Source organism: Musa acuminata, chromosome BXJ2-9, assembly GCF_036884655.1.
Source record: "Musa acuminata AAA Group cultivar baxijiao chromosome BXJ2-9, Cavendish_Baxijiao_AAA, whole genome shotgun sequence".
Lineage (NCBI taxonomy): Eukaryota > Viridiplantae > Streptophyta > Magnoliopsida > Zingiberales > Musaceae > Musa > Musa acuminata.
This window is the reverse complement of record NC_088346.1, coordinates 17,274,149-17,284,267: the sequence shown is the minus strand read 5'-3', so window position 1 is coordinate 17,284,267 and position 10,119 is coordinate 17,274,149.

Sequence of the window (10,119 nt, the reverse complement as noted above, 5' to 3'; positions counted from 1 at the left end):
GGTACTCTTTACATTTTCTCTTCTAATGCCTATCTTCGCCACATTGGAAGCACTAGCCTTTGTCCTTTGCTGAGTCTAAATTGGCAACCTTTGTTTTACCCGGTCTGCCCTTGCCCTTGCCCTTCTTAAGGGACTTTTCTACTTTCCTTTTTTTTCTTGTCTTACTAGTATAGAGAACTAGCTTTTCTTTCTAGATAGTGCTCTCTGCCTCCCTCAACATATTGAGGAGCTCAGGGAGAGTCACCTCAAGCTTCTTCATATTAAAATTCATTATGAACTATGAAAAGAAATCTGGTAGGGACTAAAGCACAAGATCCACACATAGGTTATCCTCTAGGACCATTCCTAGACCTATGAGTTTCTCTGTCCACTCATTTATCTTTAAGACATAGTTCTGAACCAGTGTCCCCTTAGTCATCCTAGCACGGAAGAGGCTCTTGGATATCTCATATCGCTGAATCCTTCCCTGTTCCTCAAACAGTTTGTGGACATGTAAGAGAATTGATCTGGCATCATCTTTTCATGATGTCTTTGTAACTCAGGAGTCCTAGAGCCCAACATGTAACATTGAGCAAGAGTGGAGTCATCTATGTACTTCACATAGTGAGTCATTTCATCCTCGCTTGCCCCTTCCTCGGGCATAGGCATCACTGTGTCAAGGACATACGCAATTTTCTCCATAGTGAGAATAATTCTCAAGTTGTAGAGCCAATCCGTATAATTTGGACCAATGAGGCGGTTGACATTAAGTATACCACGTAAGATATTTTGAAGCGACATTTTCTGAAAATAAAGATGCGGTAGAAAAAAATAACATGCAGATTTTATAAAAAAAAATAAACAATCAAGATATGGACTTCTATCTTAATCTACTCCCATTATTTTTCTAGCGAGTCATGCGACACCCACAGCACATGAAACAGAAGTCTCTGGCAGACTTCTAATGGGGATAGAGATCTAATTAGCATCTTAGTATAACCTCGAGGAACTCAACCAATCACAGTAAGCCTAAAAGGTAGGCAACTCTTGTTGATCATAACTCCTTGTGATTCCTGTCCTATTTCGCCTCGGAACCATCATGGTCTCGAGGGACTCGACCAACCATGATGTTTGGCTAAGTCAACACCATCATTACAAGATGAGTTTGATTCGATGATATACCGATTGAACCAAGCATACCATGTCCTCATCGTTACAAGTGAATCGCAATATAGGTGAGCCTCAAGGGACTCGATCAACTCAACCTATATCGAGAATCGGTCCCTACCTATAATGATGGAAGGCCACGTGGGTCAATCTAATTACCTCATGTTTACCGACTTAATATTATCGAGAGAAGGGATTTTTTATTTGGTCTTCTAATTTGACATGTCACGCACATACATATTTAATATATATGTATATCGCATGCAAATATATAAATATATATCCAGTAGATGTACAAACAATCACACATCACATGAGCAATCACACTAAATGATCATAGACCACATCTTAATGTGATCAAGCCCAAGCCAGTAGACTTAGTCACTTATATCATGATCTATGTGTGCAATGGTGCATCCCCATGCCCTATGATCGTTCATCTCGTCCTCATCGATTCTATCGGAATCTCGACGCATCTCCATGCATCGCGATCATCCGTCTCGTGGGTCCCATTATCGCTTCTATGCTCCCGCTATACCTCCTCATGTGATTACAACTTACTCATAGGCATACAGGCTCGACAAAAAATGAGAAATAAAATGGAGGCTCGTAGGCCCCAATAATAATAATCACAAGTATAAACACATCATATGGTCCATGATCATCCGTTTATATCATACATCACATGTAAATATCATCATCATATAAGACTATTAGATAATAATAATAATAATAATAATAATAATAATAATAATAATAATAATAATAATAATAATAATAATAATAATAATAATAATAATAATAATAATAATTAATTTTTTTAATTAATTAATATTTTTTAAATTTTGAGGGATATTTTGATAATTTGGACAAAAGTACATAACTGAAATTTCTCAAATTCATAGGGGTAAAATTATCTTTGGCCCAGAAAACCCTATCCTTCCTTCTCCCGTTGCTTGTTGCTGCCATAGCCACCATGCCGACAGCGGGGGCGGGGGCATCGTAAGCCGCCCGTGGGTGGCTCGCACACGGGCAACTCTGCTCGCGGGTGCAACACTCGCAAGCACTACCCTTGCGGGGGTAGTGCCCGCAACTTGCCGACGCCCCCTTCCGAGCGCCACTATAGGTGGCGGTCGCCCCTCACTGCTCGGATGCGGGTGACATCGCCCTCGTGCGAGCGCTACGGCTCACCCACGGGCCCAGCGCCCGTAGTCCTTGCCCTTGCGCACGGGCGCTATGCCCATGCGCAAGCTGCCTGCACTGCAAGCAGGTTGCTTGCGGGCAGCCTGCTTGTGGGTGGACGATCGCCATGAGCGGCTCCTATACACAGGTGGCTTGCTGCATGTGGCCGAGACCTCCCTTAGAAGCTCTCGGCCAACACTTTTGCGTCTTTTGCATCAACAATTTTGACGTTAAAAGCTTTTCCAAAACACAACACATGTAGTGCAAAACCAATCTTTCACACGAACAACCTGGCTCTGATACGACTGTTGGGAACTCTAGGGGCAACATCACATATGCAACGGAAGAACATTAAAAACAAAATCCCCAATTTTCTAAAGATGTGTTCGTCGTTGTAAAAAAATTAGTGCGAAAAAATCACAAAACTTAAAATTACGTATATAAAAGGTTGTGTTACCTAGGGAGATCATATATTCCTAAATACTTGTAGATCTCTAGGAGAGGGTGAAGGAGGTCAAGCGTCCTCCTCTCTAGCGGTGATCCATACATTAGGGTTACGACGATGCTCCTCAAAACTCTAAGCCTGCTATATGAGGAGGAGAAGGGGAGGAGAATAGGAGAGGCAACCCAAAAAGGCTCTAGCCTATGAACCATTGGTTCCCTCCTATTTATAGAGGTCCCCTATAAACTTAACCCTAATGGATCCTGCCTTATTGGGTATTGGATCTCTATCCAACTATCCAAGTCTTTTAGATTAGTGGATCTTTATCCAATAATCTCTTATTAGCTCTTATTGGATCTCATTCATATGATCTAATAATTTAGGGGCTTATTAGACATCCAATAAGATAAGGGCTCCGGCGGATATCTCATATCTGAATCTCTACTCATCACAATACCTACCATATATGTGTGACCCTCTAGGCCCAATATCAAACTGGTCATGAGTCATACCTGTCAGAACTTCTTTTGACTCAATGAATTATTATATCAACAATAATTCACTTGACTCATCGACTACAGACGTACCAGGCTACTACGCCGTAGTCCCCAAGTGATATAAGGGAATCCAGTCTATTGGACTTATTTATTCTCAGTTATTGTATACCTATAGTCCCTCATCCATCTAATATCCCAAAGACCGTATACCGGGCAAGGTGCTATCATACCCATACGGTTTCTACTCGAGTCTCACTCTAATAAGATTCTCCCAGAGAACTCTTTCTCTCTCAATCTAAATGACCCTACCCAAGGATTTGTTTGAGCGAGAATATATGAGATATTCCTCTTATGACACCGAGAGTGGATGATCCTCTATTGACACTTAATAGTCCTCATAAGATTAGCTGCCACTCCCGATGACCGATTGTGTTAGATTTGAAACTTTCAGGCCTATAAGTCCAGTATCAAAGTATAGAGTACTCATATAGGACATCATTGGTGTCTCAAGTCTAAGGACTAGGCACACCACTAGGACAACGGAATCACTGTCTGACAATGAGGCATCATTAACCATCCAGCATTCCATAAGTGGATAAATTAGTGAACTCATTCTTCAATGAGTACCCATACTATAGCCCTAGTGTTGCCACACGAGTAGCTATGAGACCAATTGCCTCCATCATATGGATGGGTATATAGTATACTAGTTTGTTTGGTTATCTCGATGTCCCTTTCGAGTAACCTATGACTAGGATTATTTAGGGTATATGTTTAAAGGTGAATTGGTCTCATTATCGTGATCTCATCATGATCCGATTCACATTACACTGATCCATAGACATCACAATATATATGCATATATGTAAAAGTAATATAAAGTGATAAAATATCAAAATATAATAAGCAAAAAGAATACGTATTATGTCACACGTGTCATCACTCACATGATTGATTTGTAGGGCACCTATGACTAGCACCAACTACCCATGCTACTTAGAATAGTGGGTCTCCACCAAATAATCTCTCATTAGCTCTTATTGAATTTCATCCATATGATCCAATTGTTAGGATCAGAGCGGCACTAAGAGGGGGGGGGGGTGAATTAGTGCAGCGGATTAAAACTTCGGTTTTGGAAAATCTTTCGATACGATAAAAACTGAACTTGAAAAGCTTAACTTGAACGTGTGTTCGTAAAGGTATGCAGCAAAGGTAATGAGGAAATAAAGCACGTAAGAAGGTTTGCAGTAATGTAAATAACAATAATAAAATGCAAACCAGAGATCACACCGATTTTAAAGTGGTTTGGTCAAATGATCTACATCCACTTGCGAGGCCCTCTTCGATGAGGCTCCTACCTTCCACTAACAAATCTCTTGAAGGGGAAGGGTAAATACCCCTCTTACAACTTTTTACAAGCGGTTCACACTCTTACAAATTTTCAGCAAGAAAGAAGGAGATGAACACTCTAGCAAATTGAAAACAAGACTTGCTAAGACTTTTCTAAGACCTTTCTCTCAATCAATTGCTTCTGCAAAAGTTGTAATCTCAACTGAGAATTGAGAGGTATTTATAGGCCTCAAGAGGATTCAAATTTGGGCTCCAAAATTTGAATTCTCTTTGGTTCCCGATGCTGGCAGTGCCACCACTTGTTAGTGCCTCACACTGACAGTGTACTGGCGGTGCCATAGCCCAGCCAAGCGGTGTCACCGCCTGGCTCTCGGGTCCTGGGCGGTGCCACCGCCTGGCTCTCAGGTGCTGGGCGGTGCCACCGCCCAGTATGACGGTGCCACCCCCAAACCCTTCGGTTCATAGGTTGGGCTTTAAGTTCAGCCCAAACCAAGTCTAATTTTGGGCCCAATTGGCCCCTAACCAGGATATAGGATTATCTTTTAATCCTAATCCTAATTACATGTGAACTACATAACTAAAAACATCCCAAGCAAGTTTTCAACCGCGAACGTCGAGTCTTGTTCCGGCGAGCTTTCCGACGAACTTCCGGCGGACTTCCGATATGCCCTCGGATTTCTTCCGACGGACTCCCAGCAAGCTCCTGATCTTGTGACGACTTCAACGAGTAGCCGAGCCTTCTCGGTGATCTCTGTGAACCTCCGACGATCTCTTCGGTGAACTTCCGAAAATTCCGACAGGTTCCCGATTTCTTCTCGGTTGGTTCCGGCAGCATCTCCGACGATTCTTCGGACTCTTAAACGTCCATCGAACTTGACTCTGGTATTCTTGCTTTATGTTTTCTGGTTATTATAGTTAATCCTGCACACTCAACTCAATAATATGGATTAGATCAATTAACCCATCAATTGATTTTATCATCAAAATCCGAGATTCAACAATCTCCCCCTTTTTGATGATGACAATCAATTGATGACGGAGTTAAACGTAACTCCCCCTATCTATATGTCATATTATGAGAAGATAAAAACACTTGAATTCCATCCCATTAAATTTAAGCATAAACCGATAAGTTCTAACTGTAGAACTTATCTTTATTCTCATTAAGCAATAGTAAATACGAAACTTCGATGAAAATCATTTTCAAGTCGAATGATAAGGGCAATTTTTACTACAATAGGAGATAAAGATTTTCAACATAAATTTCATGATATAGATGTAAGACATGCTTTCAATATGATCAATCAATCTTACGATATTCTCAAAGATTTTGCAAGGCATATAAGACATTCATATTACACAATCAATCAATATTGCGATATTCTCAAAGATTTTGAAAGGCATATAAGACATTCATATCACACAAGCTTTTGTAATTCATATAAGTCATGCTATCAAAATGGTACAAGTCATCACTTTTCTCCCCCTTTGTCATCAACAAAAAGGAGATGATATTTATCCAAATTTACCAAAAATATTTACCAAAAATATTTATCCAGAATTTTAAAAATACATCTAAGAAGAAGGTTCAGTTTTCGTTCAAAAGATGACAAGCTTCGAACTTGGTATTAAGAGTAAACAGATCAGAATAAAAAGATACATCAATTAATCCTTAGGAGGTAATCCATAGTGCTGATACATAACATCTATTTTTTTGATTCATTTGTCGTAGTTCCTTCAAAATTTCAATTTGCTAGAGTTGAATTTGTTCTTGCTGCGATTTGAGTTGGTCTTGTTGGAATTTGATCTAAGACAGTTCTGCCATAATGAGTCCTTTAGAGGATGAAACATGAGCTGAAGGTGGTGCGCCAAAAGGACTAGGAGGAGGAGATTCATTTCCCCTAAGAATTGGTGTTTCTGGTTGTTCTACTGGTGGAGGAATAGGATCAGCCCTTCTAGGTTGCCTTACCCATATTTCATTGTTAAATGTACACCTAAGTCTTTTCAGTAGATTTTTATTGATGATGTTATATCTATCACTTTGAATTGTTTCTTCATCGGGTGGGATGCAAATGTCATAGGCAAGAAGAAATCTAGTGATTAACCCCCCATATGGCAACATAGTATCTTTAGCTGTAATATCCTGCATGTGTTGCCGTATTGAGTATCCAAAATAATTATGTTGACCGATCATAATCCAATACATTGTGCTTATCTCTATTAAACTCATTTCATCAAGATGAAAATGCTTAGGGAATAGTATGCTTGTTATGATATGACGAAGAATCTTTGAGTTAAAAGGTAGTAAGTGTTCGCAACTCTTGGGTATTATTCCGAGGTCCGAGTTTGCAAAAATAGTTTTGACAGCTTCGGTGTAAGTTGCTCCGATTATATTAACATCACATTTACCTTTAAAATAGCAGCCCCTATCTTTTTCAGTGATTCCAATTAGTTCACAAATAGTATTATCAGAAATCCTAATTTGTGTTCCTAAAAGGTAAGTACTTAGGCTATCGTTATCTACCCATAGGTTTGCATAAAAAAGCCTAACTAACATAGGATAAATTGGTTCATCTATTTATAAGAGAGGTAGGGCCTCTAGATGAGCAAACCACCTAATGGGTTCTAAGTCTCCTAGTTCATCAAGATCAACGTGTTTACCTTTATGGATACATCTTGTTTCAAATTTTGGAAACCTATGGGCCTCTTCTTTGGATCTAAAAAGATCATGGTCATATGAATCTCCTTCAATCCTTTTCCCTTTTGATCTCTTAGGAGCTATTATCTAGACAAGATGATAGGAAAAAAATATGAAATTGTAATGAGTAAGTAAAACAAGAAGAGGAAGGAAAGATTTTACCTTATGGATTGTTTCTTGGAGGATGGAGAGTTTGGACCAAGAAGAATTCCTCTCCAAGACTTCTAGAGGTTAGAATGAGAGTTAGGAAGATTTTGGGAGAGTTCGAGAGAGGCCTTCACGGGTTGGGGGCGGTGTCACCGCCGACCCTAACCCTTTGGTTTTTAAAGGGTGTCTCGGGCGGTGCCACCGCCAAACCGAGCGGTGCCGAGTCAAACGACAATCACTTATTTTTGTTAAAGTAATATATATATATATATATATATATATATATATATATATATATATATATATATATATATATATATATATATATATATATATATATATATATATATACACGTGAGTAAAAACTAATCATGTAGTTACCATATGATAAAAACCTAATGCTAAAAGTATTTTTAATGTAAAAATTATCCTATCTATATTGATATTTCATAAACAATAGACATATATTATTAGACATGGCTACATCATCGTTTTCCAGATCTAAAGCATACATAAGAATTTTATTTTATTAAATAATATAAGTACTTATATTTTATTAAATAATATAAGTACTTATATTTTATTAAATAATAATGTTATCAAAATCATAATTAATATATCATAAGATTATACATGATATAGTTATAAAAGATGTCGTTTTTGCATGGACTCAATTTTAATGGACCACAGTCTATATGATTTTATGGCTTCTTAATTGGTGGATGTTGTAGGAGCACATTCAATCCAACTTTATCCATCTTTCAAAGCATGTATGTCAATTTTTTATTGAAAAAGACCACAACAATTTTTAATCTCAATCATTGTTTTTTTTTTTTTGCCTTTTTGGGTAGACCTTGTATTCATGAGACTAGTAATAAAGGGACAATGACATGGTTGCTTCTACTAAGATCCAACTATCCCAAAGATTAGTAGGAGATAAGGCTTTTATTAAAAGGTGTTTTGGGATGGAAAAGTATTCATGTCTGTCAATCCACAACAAGTATCGTATTAGATTGCCGTGGGTGCGGATACGATAGATTTGACATGACATTCATTACTTGACGTGTGAATAAATCACCCTAGAGTGTTGCAATCTCTTCAAATTATTAGTAATTTAATTTCTTAGTGTTCATGTTCATGTTGATAGTGAATTTGACTTTATAGAATATATCTGATTCTGTCGTGAATTTGATTTAATAGAGAATATATATATATATATATATATATATATATATATATATATCTTGTACCTGAATAGTTCACTATTTTTATAACGTAGAATAGAGAAAAAAATTCTCCTAATAATCTATCATTTGAAAAATATTTTCTATTAAGAATTATGTTTACTCGACAAGTCTTGCTTTATGATATTATTGTAGGTAGATAGACCTGTCAGGTCGAGTTTTGATTGGACTCGACAAAGATTTATGCATATATGAACAATACAAGAATTCTTTGGGTTCGATTTAGTTAATAATTTGTGGTGGATAATCATTCTTCCTGATTCTTCTACGAGAGACTGGATGCTACGAAATCTTCTGATGGTCACTTCTTCTTTCATCAGGACCGATCGATGGATCCTCCTTCCTGATTCTTCTAAGAGAGAGTGGATGCTACGAAGTCTTTTGATGGTCACTTCTTCTTTCATCAGGACCGATCGATGGATCCTCCTCAAGCCTTCCGCCCGAGGCTTGCCTAATTAATTAATCAATTAATTAATTAATTGTCTTCTTGTTGGATGCTACGGAATCTTCGGATCGTCACTTGGTTTATCAGGAGGACCATGCCTGCCTAATTGTCACGTCACGGTGAAGGACGGAAGGAGTCGTCCATGATGGCTGCACGCAACCACATTGGTGACTTTGACTTCCCCATCTCCTACCTTTGTTTTCGGTGGCAGCTTTCTGCCACCAAAATATACGAAGAAGCTCCGTAGAAAGAATGCTGCTTGCTACGGCGTAAATGAGTCGCTGCAACGACAACTCAACCCATCGCCGACGCGTTCTTCTCTTCTCTCTGCCTCATTTCCTTGGTCTTCGTTTGCTTTCATCAGCCTTCTATCTCCTTCATGCGCGTGAATCAATCGATCGATTAGGATAGTCGATGAAGTACGATTGTGTTTGTTTGAATCCAGCTGCTTACTGCTAACAAACATATGTGATTTTTTTTTCATCAAATTAGTATAAAAAAAATACTATATATATATGTCGGTTACATGATTCTTTTATCTCTTAATCATGTGATATTCTGTAACCTCTTTTAAATAAATACATGAATATTTTTTTCATGACAAATGTTTATGTTTAGAACTTGTAGTTGGAGTAATTGGAAAAATAATTCTAATTTTTACAAGAGTTTATAAATTTTGATCTTTTAATTACTTCTTCAATAGAACAAAAATTGCTTTATATATATATATATATATATATATACATATATATATATATATACATGTATATATATATACATGTATATATATATATATATATATATATGTATATATATATATATGTATGTATATATATATATATGTATGTATATATATATATATGTATGTATATATATATATATGTATGTATATATATATATATATATGTATATATATATATATATATATGTATATGTATATATATATATATGTATATATATATATATAT